The sequence below is a fragment of the Tursiops truncatus genome, chromosome 4 (genome assembly GCF_011762595.2).
Source record: "Tursiops truncatus isolate mTurTru1 chromosome 4, mTurTru1.mat.Y, whole genome shotgun sequence".
Taxonomy (NCBI): Eukaryota; Metazoa; Chordata; class Mammalia; order Artiodactyla; family Delphinidae; genus Tursiops; species Tursiops truncatus.
The window spans coordinates 13,131,003-13,149,580 of NC_047037.1; the positions used below are offsets into that span (position 1 = coordinate 13,131,003).

The 18,578-nt window shown below is 42.9% G+C and overlaps 1 protein-coding gene across 2 annotated transcripts in view; it reads right to left on the minus strand.

The window, feature by feature from the left end:
• The window catches only part of CPNE4 (copine 4), a 565,144-nt gene extending 547,407 nt beyond the window's left edge, over positions 1-17,737 (minus strand). The window contains exon 1 of one of the 2 annotated variants that reach the window (XM_073803688.1): positions 17,372-17,737. The gene's annotated coding sequence lies outside the window, so the exon portion shown is untranslated. The remainder of the gene's footprint in view (positions 1-17,371) is intronic. The other variant, XM_033855295.2, reaches the window with a different exon arrangement.
• Positions 17,738-18,578: the final 841 nt, after the last annotated feature.

Consider the following 18,578-nt stretch of genomic DNA (forward strand, 5'->3'; position numbering starts at 1 on the left):
GCCTGGTTTAGTGCAGTGGTTCTCAAACTGTGAACCACTTTGTTTTATTTTCTAATACAGTAAATGTTGATAGATTTAACCCAAATAAACAAAAGATCTTTGAGGTCTTTAATAATTTTTGAGAGTGTAAAGACACCCTGAGCCCAAAAATCTAAGAACCTCTGCTTTAGTGGAAGATGGTATATTTTGGAGTAGAATGGTTTTTAAGTTTGTTTTGTCCCCTTTGTCTCCCACTAGCTGTGTAACCTTAGCCCAGTTACTTAACCTCTTTGGTCTTCTATCTTCTATGGATCACACTAATCGCCCTTATAATTATCTTCTCAAGCATGTTTCCCTGATTATGTCTGTGGTGTTGGTCCCACATCCCCAGAACCTAGCGCAGCACATGGCATGATACACGACAGGGTCTCCATAAATAATTATGAATTGATTGGTGGGGTAGTTGTGAGGATTAAATAGGATAATATGTGTAAAGTGCTGCTGAGGTACCTGGCACACGGCAAATGTCACAGGTGCTCAGTAAATGTCAGGTCCCTTTCCTCACCACCAATGCTGTTCTCAGTCATACCCCACAGTAGAGAAAGTGCAATTTGTCTAAATAAAGTGAGTATCTAAGGCATTAGTTCTCAAAGTGTGGTTCCCAAACCAGCAGCATCAACATCACCTGGGAAGCTGTCAGAGATACAAATTATTTGACTCTAACACTAGACCCACCGAATGAGAAACTCTGGTTGTGAGGCCCATTGAACTGTGTTGTAACAAAAAATCTCCAGGAGATTTCTGATTCGTGTTCCAGTGTGAGAACCATGGCTTTACAATATGAATGGGGGCCTCCCTGAAAAAAAAAAGAATATTTTGGGGCTTCCCTGGTGGCACAGTGGTTGAGAGTCCGCCTAACGATGCAGGGGACATGGGTTCGTGCCCCAGTCCGGGAAGATCCCACATGCCGCAGAGCGGCTGGGTCCGTGAGCCATGGCCGCTGAGCCTGCGCGTCCAGAGCCTGTGCTCCGCAACGGGAGAGGCCACAGCAGTGAGAGGCCCGTGTACCACAAATAAATAAATAAGAATATTTTGTGCTAGTAGCATTTTGGACTTTGACAGTAGAATGTACCCAATATGTTGTCTATTGCTGGCTACCAGAATCTTTTTCGGACAAAGATAGGAGATATATAAATACAATAAATGTCTGTTGCTCCACTTGCAGAGCAGAGTGATTGATTTTGTATTCTGGCTGTGTATCTGGGGGCCAGTGCTAAACATACTTTGCATCTGAAATAAATCTGGAATCAGCAGGAACAGAGGAAATTTTATCTTAGAGAAACCCCAGCATAACCCTTGAGTTATCTTTGCAGCCAGGAATAAAATTTGTGGGTGGGAACAGGGGAGACAGGGAAGGACGGTAAATGATTTATTGCTAGTCTTTATCACACCTTCATAAACACACTCCTTCTAGTTTTCACAACTCGCTTGCAACACAGCAAACTACTACCATTAGGGTAATTACTCCTAAGTGCTAACCTTTGAGGGATGCCACCAGCCAACAACAGTGACAACCTGAGGACTTTCCTTGTGCCCACAATACGACGGGTACTTAGGGTGCATGTATATTCTGAGGCTCACAGCCATCCCCGGGCACAGGCTCTCAAGTTATTTTCATTTTACATCTGTGGAAATTGAGCTTCAAGAGATTAAGCAGAGCTGAAATTCAGACCCAGGGACGCCTGACTCAAAATGTATGCCTCTCACTAATAATTCTACCTAACCACACACAACACAAAGCATGGCCTTACAATTATAATGTAGCACATTGTAGGTAAGGGCTATGATTCAAAGTTAATGCATAGAGTAAAACTCACACATAGTCAAAATGATCTTTGAAAAAAATCCCATAAATTGTTCGCCAAGTACAATACATATTACGTTACATATACAACATCATACAGTAATATATCTGTATAACGTCACACATTAATTTAGATTATATTATAGAAAGCAAACCATCCAAATGTAATATGAGTATTTTTAACAAGTGATCGAGGGTGTAGAGTTGATTTTGAGGAAGTTAAATGTACACTGTAGTCACCCACAAACCTGACTCAGATGCAGGATGTAAGATAAGGGGACGGGTACACACACGGGGGACAGAGAGAGCACCTTATGTACCAGAAAGTTCTAATCACTCTGGGGTTACAGCAAGCAGCGTATGATACAGCCACTACCTGGCAAAACTTGTGATCCACTGGGGAATCAGGAACACCCATGCACACCAATGTTACACAGCAGGAGCTAAAGCACAGTCAGCCAGGAGGGTGTGAAAACGGAGGATCTGAGCCTTCTTGAGAGAGGCAGACACGGAAGGATGGATGAGAAATAAAGACCATATGAAACACGGATTTGAAAAAAACGCCCAGGCTGAACCCTCCTACACTGTTGGTGGGAATGTAAATTGGTGCAGCCTCTACGGAGAGCAGTATAGAGGTTCCTGAAAAAACTAAAAATAGAGTTGACATATGATCCAGCAATCCCACTCCTGGGTATATATCCAGAGAAAACTCCAATTCGAAAAGATACATGCACCCCAATGTTCATAGCAGCACTATTCACAATAGTCAAGACATGGAAACAACCTAAATGTCCATCGACAGATGAATGGATAAAGAAGATGTGAAAAGGATGGAAATAATGCCATTTGCAGCAACATGAATGGACCTAGGGATTATCATATGAAGTGAAGTAAGACAAAGAAAGACAAATATCATATGATATCACTTATATGTGGAATCTGAAATACGATACAAGTGAACTTATCTATGAGACAGAAACAGACTCACAAACATAGAGAACAGACTTGTGGTTGCCAAGGGTGAAGGGGTGTGGAGGGATAGATTGAGAGTTTGGGATTAGCAGATGGAAACGATTATATATAGGATGGATAGACAACAAGGTCCTACTGTATAGCACAGGGTAATATATTCAATATCCTATGAATATCCTAAACCATAATGAAAAAGAATATAAACAAAAGAAAAAAATTCTGTGGTCTTGAAACTGGGGGGTGGGGCACCCTAGGTTTGAGTCCTCTTCCTATCCAGTTGCCAGTACTTTGGCATGCTCAATTATTTATAAAGTAGAACTAATAATATCTAACCCATAAAATACGTATTTGTAGTGATTTCATGTGCTTACATTTCTATAGTGGAATAATCTTTTCTGAAGGATGTGTATTATCCGAAATAAATTAAACCCCCTATTTAAAAAGTACTATACCCCCTTTAACATCTTCTCTAGGAAGAATGGAGAGCAGAAGTGGAAGAGTGAGAAAGACCAACACTTAATACAGGTCCTCTGCGGTCTTATACAGTTTTTTTTTCCCAACATCTTTACTGGAGTATAATTGCTTTACAATGGTGTGTTGGTTTCTGCTTTAAACAAAACAAATCAGCTATACATACACATATATCCCAGTATCTCCTCCCTCTTGCATCTCCTTCCCACCCTCCCTATCCCATCCTTCTAGGTGGTCACAAAGCACAGAGATGATCTCCCTGTGCTATGTGGCTGCTGCCCAATAGCTATCTATTTTAAATTTGGTAGTGTATATATGTAGATGCCACTCTCTCACTTCATCCCAGCTTACCCTTCCTCCTCCCTGGGTCCTCAAGTCCATTCTCTACGTCTGCATCTTTATTCCTGTCCTGCCCCTAGGTTTTTCAGAACTTTTTTTTTTTAGATTCCATATATATGCGTTAGCATATGGTATTTGTTTTTCTCTTTCTGAATTACTTCACTCTGTATGACAGATTCTAGGTCCATCAACCTCACTACAAATAATTCAATTTAGTTTCTTTTTATAGCTGAGTAATATTCCATCGTATATATGTGCCACATCTTCTTTATCCATTCATCTGTCAATGGACACTTAGGTTGATTCCATGTCCTGGCTGTTGTAAATAGAGCTGCAATGACATTGTGGTACATGACTCTTTTTGAATTACGGCTTTCTCCAGGTATGCCGAGCAGTGGGGTTGCGGGGTTGTATGGTAGTTCTATTTTTAGTTTTTTAAGGAACCTCCATATTGTTCTCCATAGTGGCTGTATCAATTTACATTCCCACTAACAGTGCAAGAGGGTTCCCTTTTCTCCATACCCATTCCACCATCTATTGTTTGTAGATTTTTTGATGACAGCCATTCTGACTGGTGTGAGGTGATACATCATTGTAGATTTGATTTGCATTTCTCTAATGATTAGTGATGTTGAGCATTCTTTCATGTGTTTGTTGTCTACCTGTATATCTTTTTTGGAGAAGTGTCTCTTTAGTTCTTCAGCCCATTTTGGGATTGGGGTTTTTTTTTTTTTTTTGATATTGAGCTGCTTATAAATTTTGGAGATTAATCTTTTGTCAGTTGTTTCATTTGCAAATACCTTATCCCATTCTGAGGGTTGTCTTTTCTTCTTATGTTTTCCTTTGCTGTGCAAACTTCTAAGTTTCCTTAAGTCCCATTTGTTTATTTTTCTTTTTATTTCCATTTCCCTAGGAAGTGGGTCAAAAAGGATCTTGCTGTGATTTATGTCACAGAGTGTTCTGCCTATGTTTTCCTCTAAGAATTTTATAGTACCTGGCCTTACATTTAGGTCTTTAATCCATTTTGAGTTTATTTTTGTGTATGACACTAGGGAGTGTTCTAATTTCATTCTTTTACATGTAGCTGTCCAGTTTTCCCAGCACCACTTATTGAAGAGCCTGTCCTTTCTCCATTGTATATTCTTGCCTCTTTTATCAAAAATAAGGTGACCATAGGTGCATGGGTTTATCTCTCTCTGGGCTTTCTATCCTGTTCCATTGACCTATATTTCTGTTTTTGTACCAGTACCATACCATCTTGTTTACTGTAGCTTTGTAGTATAGTCTAAAGTCTGGGAGGCTGTTTTCTCCAGCGCAGTTTTTCTTTCTCAATATTGCTTGGCTATATGGGGTCCTTTGTGTTTCAATAAAAATTTTTTGTTCTAGTTCTGTGAAAAATGCCAGTGGTAGTTTGATAGGGACTGCACTGAATCTGTAGATTGCTTTGGGTAGTATAGTCATTTTCACAATGTTGATTCTTCCAATCCAAGAACATGGTCTATCTCTCCATCTGTTTGCATCATCTTCAATTTCTTTCATCAGTGTCTTATAGTTTTCTGCATACAGGTCTTTTGTCTACTTAGGTAGTTTATTTCTAGGTTTTTTATTCCTTTTGTTGCAGTGGTAAATAGGAGTGTTTCCATAATTTCTCTTTCAGATTTTTCATAATTAGTGTATAAGAATGCAAGAGATATCTGTGCATTAAATTTTTATCCTGCTACTTTACCAAATTCATTGATTAGCTCTAGTAGTTTTCTGGTAGCATCTTTAGGATTCTGTATGTATAGTATCATGTCATCTGCAAACAGTGACAGTTTTACTTCTTCTTTTCCAATTTCTATTCCTTTTATTTCCTTTTTTTCTGTGATTGCTGTGGCTAAAGCTTCCAAAACTATGTTGAATAACAGTGGTGAGATTGGGCAAACTTCCCTTCTTCCTGATTGTACAGGAAATGATTTCAGTTTTTCACCATTGAGAATGATGTTGGCCGTGGGCTTGTCATATATGGCCTTTATTATGTTGAGGTAAGTTTCCTCTATACCTACTTTCTGGAGGATTTTTATCAAAAATCTGTGTTGAAGTTTGTTGAAAGCTTTTTCTGCATCTATTTATCTACTGAGATTATCATATGGTTTTTCTCCTTCAATTTGTTAATATAGTTTCTCACATTAATTGATTTGCATATATTGAAGAATCCTTGCATTCCTGGAATAAACCCCACTTGATCATGGTGTATGATCCTTTTAATGTGCTGTTGGATTCTGTTTGCTAGTATTTTGTTGAGGATTTTTGCATCTATGTTCATCAGTGATATTGGCCGGTAGTTTTCTTTCTTTGTGACATTTTTGTCTGGTTTTGGTATCAGGGTAATTGTGACCTCATAGAATGAGTTTGGGAGTGTGCCTCCCTCTGCTATATTTTGGAAGAGTTTGAGAAGGACAGATGTTAGCTCTTCTCTAAATGTTTGATAGAATTCACCTGTGAAGCCATCGGGTCCTGGGCTTTTGTTTGTTGGAAGAGTTTTAATCACAGTTTCAATTTCAGTGCCTGTGATTGGTCTGCTTATATTTTCTATTTCTTCCTTGTTCAGTCTCAGAAAGTTGTGCTTTTCTAAGAATTTGTCCATTTCTTCCAGGTTGTCCATTTTATTGGCATAGAGTTGCTTGCAGTAATCTCTCATGATCTTTTGTATTTCTGCAGTGTCAGCTGTTATTTCTCGTTTTTCATTTCTAATTCTACTGATTTGAGTCTTCTCTGTTTTTCTGTTGATGAGTCTGGCTAATGGTTTATCAATTTTGTTTATCTTCTTAAAGAACCAGTTTTTAGTTTTATTGATCTTTGCTATCATTTCCTTCATTTCTTTTTCATTCATTTCTTGTCTGACCTTTATGATTACTTTCCTTCTGCTAACTTTGGGGTTTTTTTTTTTCTTTCTCTAACTGTTTTAAGTGTAAGGTTAGGTTGTTTATTTGAGATGTTTCTTGTTTCTTGAGGTAGAATTGCATTGCTATAACTTTCCTCTTAGAACTGCTTTTGCTGCATCCCATGGGATTTGGGTTGTCATGTTTTCATTGTCATTTGTTTTTAGGTATTTGTGATTTCCTCTTTGATTTCTTCAGTGATCTCTTGGTTATTTAGTAGTGTATTGTTTAGCCTCCATGTGTTTGTACTTTTTACAGATTTTTTTCTGTAATTGATATCTAGTCTCATAGCACTGTGTTCAGAAAAGATGCTTGATATGATTTCAATTTTCTTAAATTTACCAAGGCTTGATTTGTGGCCCAAGATAGGATCTATCCTGGAGAATGTTCCATGAGCACTTGAGAAGAAAGTGTATTCTGTTGTTTCTGGATGGAATGTCCTATAAATATCAATTAAGTCTATCTTGTTTAATGTATTATTTAAAGCCTGTGTTTCCTTATTTATTTTCATTTTGGATGATCTGTCCATTGGTGAAATCTAGGTGTTAAAGTCCCCTACTATGATTGTGTTACTGTCGATTTCCCCTTTTATGGCTGTTAGCATTTGCCTTATGTATTGAGGTGTTCCTATGTTGGGTGCATAATTATTTACAATTGTTATATCTTCTTGGATTGATCCCATGAGCATTATGTACTGTCCTTATCTCTTGTAATAGTCTTCATTTTAAAGTCTATTTTGTATGATATGAGAATTGCTACTTCAGCTTTCTTTTGATTTCCATTTGCATGGAATATCTTTTTCCATCCCCTCGCTTTCAGTCTGTATGTGTCCCTAGGTCTGAAGTGGATCTCTTGTAGACAGTATATACAGGGCTTGTTTTTGTATCCATTCAGCCAGTCTATGTCTTTTGGTTGGAGCATTTAATCCATTTACACTCAAGGTAGTTATTGATATGCATGTTCCTATTACCATTTTCTTAATTTGGGGGGGTTTGTTATTGTAGGTCTTTTCCTCTCTTGTGTTTCCTGCCTAGAGAAGTTCCTTTAGCATTTGTTGTAAAGCTGGTTTGGTGGTGCTGAATTCTTTTGGCTTCTGCCTGTCTGTAAAGATTTTAATTTCTCCGTCAAATCTGAATGAGATCCTTGCTGGGTAGAGTAATCTTGGTTGTAGGTTTTTCCCTTTTAATATTTAAATCTCTTTAAATATAACCTGCTACTCCCTTCTGGCTTGCAGAGTTTCTGCTAAAAGATCAGATGTTAACCTTATGGGATTCCCTTATATGTTATTTGTTGTTTTGCCCTTGCTGCTTTTAATAATTTTCTTTGTATTTAATTTTTGATAGTTTGATTAATATGTGTCTTGGCATGTTTCTCCTTTGATTTATCCTGTATGGGACTGTCTGCACTTCCTGGACTTGACTGACTTTTTCCTTTCCCATATTAAGGAAATTTTCCACTATAGTTTTCAACTATAATCTCTTCAAATATTTTCTCAGTCTCTTTCTTTTACTCTTCTTCTTCTGGGACCCCTATATTGGAATATTGCTGCATTTGGTGTTGCCCCAGAGGTCTCTGAGACTGTCCTCAATCCTTTTCATTCTTTTCTCTTTATTCTGCTCCGCAGTAGTTATTTCTACTATTTTATCTTCCATGTCACTTATTCGTTCTTCTGCCTCAGTTATTCTGCTATTGACTCCTTCTAGAGAATTTTTAACTTCATTTATTGTGTTGTTCATCATTGTTTGTTTACTCTTTAGTTCTTCTAGGTCCTTGTTAAGTGTTTCTTGTATTTTCTCCATTCTATTTCCAAGATTTTGGATCATGTTTACAATCATTACTCTGAATTGTTTTTCAGGTAGACTGCCTATTTCCTCTTCATTTGTTTGGTCTTGTGGGTTTTTGCCTTGCTCCATCACCTGCTGTGTGTTTCTCTGTCTTCTGAGTTTGCTTAATTTACTGTGTTTGGGCCTCCTTTTTTGCAAGCTGCAGGTTTGTAGTACCAGTTGTTTTTGGTGTCTGCCCACAGGCTAAGGTTGTGAAGGCTTCCTGGTGGAGGAGACTGGTGCCTGTGTCCTGGTGGATGAGGCTGGATCTTGTCTTTCTGGTGGGCAGGACTGTGTCCAGTGGTGTGTTTTGGAGTGTCTTTTAACTCAGTATGATTTTAGGCAGCCTCTCTGGTAATGGCTGGGGTTGTGTTCCTGTCTTGCTAGTTGTTTGGCATAGGGTGTCCAGCACTCCAGCTTGCTGGTCAGTGAGTGGAGCTGGGTATTCACGTTGAGATGGAGATCTCTGTGAGAGCTTTCCCTGTTTGATATTACATGGAGTTGGGAGGTCTCTGGCGGACCAATGTCCTGAACTCGGCTCTCCCACCTCAGAGGCACAGGCCTGACACCCAGCCAGAGCACCAAAACCCTGTCAGCCACACAGCTCAGAAGAAACGAGAGGGAAAAAAAGAAAGAATAAGATAAAATTATTAAAATAAAAAATAATTATTAAAAATAAAAAAGAATTAAAAAGTAATAAAAAAAAAAGAAAGAAGAGAGCAACCAAACCAAAAAACAAATCCACCAATGATAACAAACGCTAAAAGCTATACTAAAAACAAACAAAATAAAGGACAGACTGAACCACAGGACAAATGGTGAAAGCAAAGCTATACAGACAAAATCACACAAAGAAACATACACATACACACTCACAAAAAGTGAAAAAGGAAAAAATAATATATCTATATATATATAAAAGGAAGAGAGTAATCAAATCAATAAACAAATCTACCAATGATAATAAACTCTAAATACTAAACTAAGATAAACACAGAACCAGAAACAAATTAGATGCAGAAAGAAAACCCCAAGTCTGCACTTGCTCCCAAAGTCCACCGCCTCAATTTTGCAATGATTCATTGTCTATTCAGGTATTCCACAGATGCAGGGTACATCAAGTTGGTTGTGGACATTTAATCCACTGCTCCTGAGGCTGCTGGAAGAAATTTCCCTTTCTCTTCTTTGTTCGCACAGCTCCTAGTGTTCAGCTTTGGATTTGGCCTTGCCTCTGCGTGTAGGTCACCTGAGGTCATCTCCTTTGTTCAGACAGGACGGGGTTAAAGAAGCAGCTGATTGGGGGCTCTGGCTCACTCAGGCAGTGGGCATGGAGGGGTACGGAATGCAAGGTTAGTCTTTGGCGGCAGAGGCCAGCGTGATGTTGCAACAGCCTGAGGCATGCCGTGTGTTCTCCCAGGGAAGTTGTCCCTGGATCACGGGACCCTGGCAGTGGTGGGCTGCATAGGCTCCTTGGAGGGGAGAGTGACCTGTGCTTAACAACAGGCTTCTTGGTGGCTGCAGCAGCAGCCTTAGCATTTCATGCACGTCTCTGGTGTCTGTGCTGATAGCCACGGCTCACACCCATCTCTGGAGCTCGTTTAGGTGGTGCTCTGAATCCATTCTCCTCCTGCACCCCGAAACAATGGTCTCTTGCCTCTTAGGCAGTTCCAGACTTTTTCCCAGACTCCCTCCTGGTTAGCTGTGGTGCACTAGCCCCCTTCAGGCTGTGTTCATGCAGCCAACCCCAGTCCTCTCCCTGGGATCTGACCTCTGAAGCCAGAGCCCAGCTCACAGCCCCCACCAACCCCAGTGGGTGGGCAGACAAGCCTCTCGGGCTGGTGAGTGCTGGTCAGCACCGATCCTCTGTGCGGGAATCTCTCCACTTTTCCCTCTGCACCCCTGTTGCTGCACTTTCCTCCGTGGCTCCGAAGCTTCCCCCCCATCCACCCCCAGTCTCTGCTAGTGAAGAGGCTTCCTAGTGTGGCAACTTTTCCTCCTTCACAGCTCCCTCCCAGAGGTGCAGGTCCTGTCCCTATTCTTTAGTCTCTGTTTTTTCTTTTTTCTTTTTCCCTACCCAGGTACGTGGGGAGTTTCTTTCCTTTTGGGAAGTCTGAGGTCGTCTTCTGCCACTGCTCAGTAGGTGTTCTGTAGGAGTTGTTCCACATGTAGATATATTTCTGATGTATTTGAGGGGAGGAAGGTAATCTCCACGTCTTACTCCTCCACCCTCTTGAAGGTCTCTGCCTTATACAGTTTTATCCCCATTTTTACAAACGAGGAAATAAAACTCAGAGAGTTTCAGTAATTTTCCCAAAGCCAAACAGCTATTGAGTGGCAGAATCAGGATGTAATCCTAGTCTGTTTACCTTCAAAGGCTAAGCCCTTATCATAACAAAACTCAATAAATACTTACCTTTATCAAATTATATTACAGCCTAGTGGTTTATTGGCACAATCCTAAATAAGAGTGAGAAAGAAAGAAATAGCATTGTTCATGGAGTCAACCAAAATTTCTAGAGCAGATGCCAGATGCCTGGCCCTGTTTGGGATTTAGCAGTGAAAAAGACAGGAAGAGTCCTGCTCTTGTAAAGCACGTAGTGGGGAGTAGAGATGGGTGCAGCTTGGGTGAGGGATTTCAGCTTGCTGGGCCTCTGTTTCCTCATCTGGAAAATGGGAAGGGGTGTTCCTAATTCTATGAGATTGTTCAGCCCTCACAGTCTCTGATTCCATAGGAAGTATTTGTTTTCCAGTCTCTTTAAAATTCAGTCAGGCCATGAGCTGTGATGAATGTTGTTAGCTCCTCCCCAAATCAACTGTTTCCACCCTTTTCCTCTGTTCAGGCCTTTCCTCAACATGATTCACAATCAATCAAGTCACAGAACCTAAGGGGGTACCCAGCAGAAGAATAACAACACTGGCTTCTCAGGAGCTCTGCGGTCTACCTGGCCAGGTAAACTTAACTCACCTGGCCCAGGGTGGCCATCTCAGGCACAAACCGCGTTTTTCCACTTTGTCTTTAAGTTACTTGTTGAAATAACTGCACAAATATAACAAAGACATCAAATTAGGCATCCTCTGCCCCCAGTGCCTATTAATAAATTAAGCACTTTTCTGCCACTTTAATGATAAAGATAATGCATTTCTTTTAACCATTCTGCTGTCCTTATTATTTTTAATTTTTGTTGATATTTGTATTGACTACATCTTTCAATATTTTAAAAACAGACTCTTGATTTAGGTTCTTCCAGACCCAACCTTTAGAGGTAAGGGTTTTGTTGTTATATTTCTATTATGTTTCCTTTAAAAATCATTTTCCTATTAAAATGGAATTAAGTCAACTATATAGGCATTTATCTTATTATATTGATGAAATTAACACATAGAGGGCAGTAGTACAAGTTGATTGGACTTGAGAACCTCTAATAGCACAGTTAAATATACATATAAACCAAAGTACATGCTGAGTGAGACCCCTCCCCTTTTTCCTCCCTCCATAGACCCGATTCCTTGAAATATAGGGAGATGAAAAAACATGAGTGTAAAGAACTTGAGAGACCATTTCCCAGGGTCTCTGAGACAAAGCCAGTATCTCGGTATCTCTCAGCCCACATGGTTTGTTCATCTCTCTCTCATATTCTCCATCTGCCCCTCAAGCTGCAGCTTCAAAACATGGGAACTCCACATTAATTGATCCCAGTGCCTAACTCAGCTTTGGGCATAAAGGCTGTGATCAGTGATTGTTCAACAAATGGATAAGTGAGGCCCCTCTGCTGAGGGGAGGGGTGTGGGGCCAGGAGGAAGAGGCTCAAATGGAAAGGGAAGAAGGAAGTTTAGGTAGAACTCTTGAGAGAAAGGGCACAGGGATGAGCACAGCCTGCCCACCAAAATACCACTTTTACACTTCACCCATTCACCACCACAAGCCTCGTCTTCCAGAGGCCAACACTCACACAGGCCTGCACCTTTCAAACTGAAAGCCCAAGATTCAAGCCAGGTATCTCCGGGTCCAGAGTCCTGCCTCCGGAGAAACAAAGGGCTGTGAGACTGCAGACAGCATGTCAGGTGTCCAGCCACGGGGCCACCCGACCAGGTTGGAAGTGCCCCATCCGATGCTGAAGGCGGATCTCTGTCCCCTCTCTGAAGCATGGCAATTTGAGTCAGAGGCGCTCGGCAACCAACCCCTCCTCTCTGGGCACCCTCCTTGGGGTTCTGCCAACCCCATCTCCAAGCCTGGAGGTCTGGCCTGGGAGCTGCACGAGGGCTCCGCTGGTGCTCCGGCGCCCTCTAGCGGCTGTCCTCTCTAACGCCAACTCTCAGCCTTTCCTGCCTGCCTCCCTACCCAGTTGCGGGGGGGGGGGGCGGGGGGCTGCACTTGCCTTGGGCACCCGCCAGCCTGATTTCGTTCCTCCTTTAAGTGCCCTGCAGAGGTTTAGGTTCTCTTGCATAAGGAACGTCTTTTAGTCAATACACCTTAAACCTGATAAGGTTGCTTCTAGAATTAACCTGAAATACTGTATTTCTCTCCTGATGCTTCCAAGGGGAAGCAGTTCTAGTTTTCAAAGTCAGAAGAAAGTTATCAATATGATATTCTGAGCCAGATGGAAAAGAAACATTTTAGAAAGTTTGTGCTTTTTGAATGGACCTTTAATTTAAGACAGAATAAAGGAATTCCCCTGTGGATTCCTTAACTGGATACACATAAAACCTGTTTACTTTATTGACTCAATTGTGACATTTAAAATAGAAAGCTAGGACTGTGCATGAGAAGTTCTTCTTCACAAAACATTCACATTAACAGGGATGGCTGCAGACAGTGACTCTGTACAAATTTAATCACATCTATCGGGTAAATATTGCACTGGCTCCGAGAGAGCAAAATAATAAGACTCAAGCCTGCTCCTCCCAGTGAAGGTGGGAGCCCCCCTCCCCACCATCATCCCCAACTCAGTCAAGGTCATCAGTGCCCATGGTGCCACCACAGTAATTATCTCCAGGGAACCTGAGTTTCTTAGTGAGAGGAGTAATCAAGAGGGCTATGGTTCTGAGCATCTAAGAGTCAAAGTGATAAAATTGTTGTTCACAGTTTAGAGATGAGCCCACCACAGGCTAGCTTAGATGGGTCCCCCGACACCTAGGAGTGCACCAAAATCATAGGACAAGGATAAACCTTCCCAAATAAGTCATCCTTATCACCTTCCACTTTCCAAGACTTGCCTTCAGGCCTTCAATGTTTACTGAGTTAAAAGCTACTGGTTCTCAAGATGCTTTCCCAAGAATACAGCAGCCAAAGAAAGGACTTCCCAGCATTTCCTAACTTAGGGAAAACATATACTATATGTCATATATATTGAATATTTAGTAGTTCATAGACTAAACAGAAAGCTCCCACATAAATGAGATTTCTAGTACAGAAAAGACTGAAAGTATACATAGGCATTGCTATGTTTTTACTCTGCAGTCACAAGTTTTAGCAGATTGGCTGAATTTAATGCTGATTGAGGTTCTACTCTATATTGTCCATTTCAAATAGCGTAGAAAACCAGCACATCTTGACTGACGCATTGATTGAGCTTGATTTTGGACTTATCCCAACCTCCACAAGAACACCTCACTCAAAGAAAGGATGTGTCACTCCAACCCCCTTAATTTTAATAACATGCTTCCCTCAAAAGAAAAACCATTCTAGAATTTTTAGGACATCCTAAAACTAAAGTTCTGTAATCTGTCTTTACCATCTACATTCAATCAAGAGAAAGGCAAAGTTAAAGAGAACTTTATTATCATATGCTGGCAGGTCACTTCTAATACACTATAGGATGGTCTTGAACCATTTGACATTCTATTTTAAGTGCATTTAAAATTTTCTGGCTTGATATTTTGTGATTCCAGGGTACTAGCTCCTGTTGCCAAGGAAATATGACTTTCAGTTACTGCAGGGATCCAAAGGGGCTTTTGTTTGTTTTTTAAAATATTAACATGACCAAAAAAAGTAAATACAGAGAATAAATTCAGCCCCTTTCTTCTTCAAAATGCATGAAAGACAGATCCTCTGGTCACATCTCTGATGAAAAAATACAAAGATTCATGAAGTGACTTTCCCAACTGGTATAGAGACTTTCTCCCAATCAGTGGGTCTGGTACCATCAGAGTCCTTTTCTCCTTCTTTGTTCTGGGTTGAGACCTCTCTGACAGTGGGGGCCGTTGATTATACACAATACTAACTACTCATCTCCAACATGTTTACCTCCATGGAAAAATCCTTTCTTTACATGAATAAAGGTGACCATAAAGGTCCAGGCCTTTATTATATTTCAGAAAATTTGTAAAGAGAAGACAGATAAATGCATGGTACAAACCATATAAATACATTCAGCTGGGTTCCAAAAGATTCAAATGCAGATGAGAATAAAGATTCCACCATTAACCCATTTTTTCCCTCTGTGATTATTCCTTCTGATTGGTATAATCTAAAGGTTTTCAGTCATGATGGTAGACTCAAATCATCTGATGATGGGAAGAATCAAAGCCTCTATTTTTTGGAATACTACATAAAACTTCTCTGGAAACAGATAACATCTTTGCTTCCTACTAACTGAAATGCAGTATTTTAAAATCAGAAGTCCACGTGCAGATCAAGAAACCCTGTAGTACAAGGCACTTTTTAATCAAAACCTCCAAAAGCAGGGTCTCCTTAAGACAAACCATGGATTCAAGCAAAACGCCATGTTTCTACCAGAGACCTGAAGATAAACAGAAGTCTTTTAAGTACAATTAAAAAAACAACGCACAAATCTCAGAGCAACTATTTTTAAAGAAATATTCAGAAGCTGTAACAAAGTGCTTGTCTCATGCTGGGAAGGTCACTGCTCCCAATAAGTTATGCTGGGATGAGCACTCACAGGAATGGTATAGGTTTGATGTCCATGAGCATTTTCACACGGTAATACGTTAGGAGACCTTTGGTTCTATCATAGGCAAGCTCTTCTCACTGAACCATTAAAAACAGCCCAGGATTCAACAGCCACTCCTACTATGGAGGGATACTTCCTTTTATGTAACACTCAGGGGAAATCACCTAGTTTTGATGTGGTTTGAGTTTCATCCTGTGAAACCATCAGAACTTCCCACCAGAGATAAATGAGAAGATTCTGGCCTTTATTAGTATGCAGGATTAACACAGGTGTCCTGGCTGTACTCTCCAACCCTTCTATTTTTATCCACCTCCCTACATGTGAGTACTTTTGACCTACTCTGAGCTCAGACCCCTGATCTATTAGAGTGACTTTGTCAGTCTTTCTTTAAAAATGGACCGGCAATAAAATGAATTTAACCTAGAAGCAGGAGCTCAGTAAGGGAAATGAAAACATCAGAAGTTATCTAATCACAACCACAGCCATCCAGAGCTCTGTCTTATCTGCTGGGTAATAAAAATGGGACCTTCCTAAACTTGAAGGGCATCAAATGAAGTAAGTGAAGTTGTTGCTTGTCTCTGGCTTTTGGGGGGATTGCTATGCAGCTTAACCAGTGTATACTAACTACAAAACATTGGCATGGATTTGAAACACCTGTGTACTAGGAAAGTTTTTTGGGGGAGGGGGGAATGCGTTTTGACATAAAGTAAAAAATAAAACACAAACGTCTTTGAGAACAGGGATTGTTAAGCGGGCAGTAGAAGGAAGGAATGGAGAGAAAAGAATATCTCCTCTAAGTGAAAGCAGCTTTTCCAAAAGAGTAGCGTTCAGTATCAGTTTAAGGAGAGCACTTTAAAATACTTGGACAGCTCAAAACTGCTGTTGAGGGAACCTAAAACCAAGTGAGCCAAGAACAACCACAGTAGTGCTGTTAAAATCCTGGCAAAGCAGCCAGAGGATGAAGAGTTGGTTTTGCATAGTTTTGAACACAGGAGTAAAGAAGCAGAGGCAGCTCCTCCCAAAGGCATTGAAATCCTATGGCATCAGTGGGTCAGTTGCAGGGGGCAGGGGGTGGGGATGGAGGGTGTTTGTCTCTCAAAATCTCCCTACCCCACCCCCACTACTCCGTTCACCCTTCCTCCATCCACCTCCGGAGCCCCAGGGGCAGCACTTCTTAAGCTCGAGCCCCCAGGGACCATCTCTGCAGCCAGGATTCTTCCCAGAGCCTGGCAAGTTCTGGGAATGGAAGCCAGGATTGCAAGGCCGCCTGAGGCGCGGTGGGACCTGCGGGGGGGGGGGGGGGGCAGGGGGGGACAGGGGGGACCGGAGCCTTAAAGCCCACCCACGGCCTTCAAGGCGAAGGATAAACGGATCTTCCTAACAGTACCTCTCAGGGGTCAGCTTGCTCCCCACCCGACGGTGGTCAATACTCACTTGACGCCGCAAGGACCACCTCCTAACTGTCCCCCTCAATTCCACCCTAAGGGTCCTTGGGCATCTGTGATAGCGCGGTCCTGACCACTTTAGTCGGCTGTGGCCAGCGCTTCAGGGGTCCCTCCAGTCCCATCCCTGTCCCCTCCCCGTGGTACTTTATCAAATAGAGGAAGGAGCGCAGAGGGAGTTGGCTGAATCAAGGAACCTGCGAACCTATGGATGAGTTTTAAGCTAGACAGCCCGAGATGCGGTTCAATAGTATTGGAACCTATGGGGTGGGGAGGGAGATAAGGAGGTTAGGAAGCTGAGAGATTGAGTCTCACCGCGGCGGTCCAGCCCCGGGACCCCGCACAGCCCCCGCTCCCTCCTCGCTTCCCCGCCGTCAGGAGGAGGGATGCTACGACCCCAGCCGGGACTCTGCCTCTCCCCTCCTCATTCAGCTCAGGACTGGCAGGTCGGCCCCCTCTCCACCCCCGCCCGGCCGAGCTAGCCGGGCGGAGGGCAGGGGCGAGAGGAGGGACCAAAGTTCCCCTGGACTAAGACGCTGCGCGCAGCTCTTCCTAAACAGCAGCGCCGGGTCGGAGCGAGCCCCTGCACCTCAAAAGTTGGTCTTCGGCTGCAGCCTCGGTACGCGGTGCAGGGTCCCGACCAACTTACCTGGCGCGGGGACCCGAGGGCGGACTGGGCTTCGGCTGTCGGGGTCCAACCAGAGCGCAACTGCGGTGCGGCCGTGGGCGGGGCCGCGGTCGGCCTAGGGGGTCGTGCCGCCCTCCGCTCGGGCGCCGGGGCAGCTCAGCGACCGTGGAGGGAAGAGATGCCGAGCGGGAAGTGAGGGCTGCGCGGGGACCCGAACTCCATGCCGGGTGGTGAGGACGGGGCCGTTCGTCCCTCAGTCACTCGGGGAGAGGAGTGGGGGCGCCGGAGAGAGGGGCGGAGCGGGAGGGAGGAAACGGGGCGCGACCGGGCAGCTGGGGACCGCGGCTCCGCCGAGAGCCTCCACCTTCTGACGAAACCCGCGCGCCCCGCCGCCCGCGCGCTGCCGGCTCCGAGGCCTGGGCGCGAGCGCCCCCTGGGGACCCCGGCGGAGGAGGCAGCGGGGAGCGGAGCGCGCCGCCCCGCCCCGCCGGGAGGGCGTCCTGGACAGGGGTGAGTCCCGGATGAGGGGTCCCGCTGGCGGCGGCCGCAGCCCAGGCTCCCCGCCCGGCCCGGTCGCTCACCCCGGGTTCCTGGGGATACGTCACCTGGGGACCTCCTCTTCAGGGGAAAGCGAGACTATCTGGAAAGGAGTGGGAGTGATGCTACTTTTTGCACACATTCCAGAAAACTTATTGGATCTGTGCTCAACTGCCACCAAAAACGGTGACGAGATTGCTCATCTTTGCATCTTCTGTGTCTACAAAAGAGCCTGTCATAAGGAGCCTGGTAATTATTTTTTAGTAAATAAGTGCATGAATAAATGAATGGACATTGTGGCTTTTTTCATCCCATAATGTCTTCCCGAATACATCCACTTCACAAAGAGATATAAGATAAAGAAATGCTTGGGGAGCACCAATGTTTAAAAATAAATACAAACACACTGTCCTATGTAAGGGGTAACCACGACCCCATGTTATGAAGCACTTTAGAAAGGAAGTGTGGCTTTACTCTTCCAAACTTATTAAAAGTTGAATTCAAACAAATGAGCGCTGTAGGTGTATACTGTGAATTGCTCCTGATTGTTTCTCCAGCAGTAGATAAACTAGACAGCTGCATTCTCTCAGCATAGAACCACACGTTTGTCAGAACCACAAATTGGACTTCAGAATCCATAAGGTTCAAAAAAGGCAGTCTCTGACATTGGAATGACATGGAGGATATTACC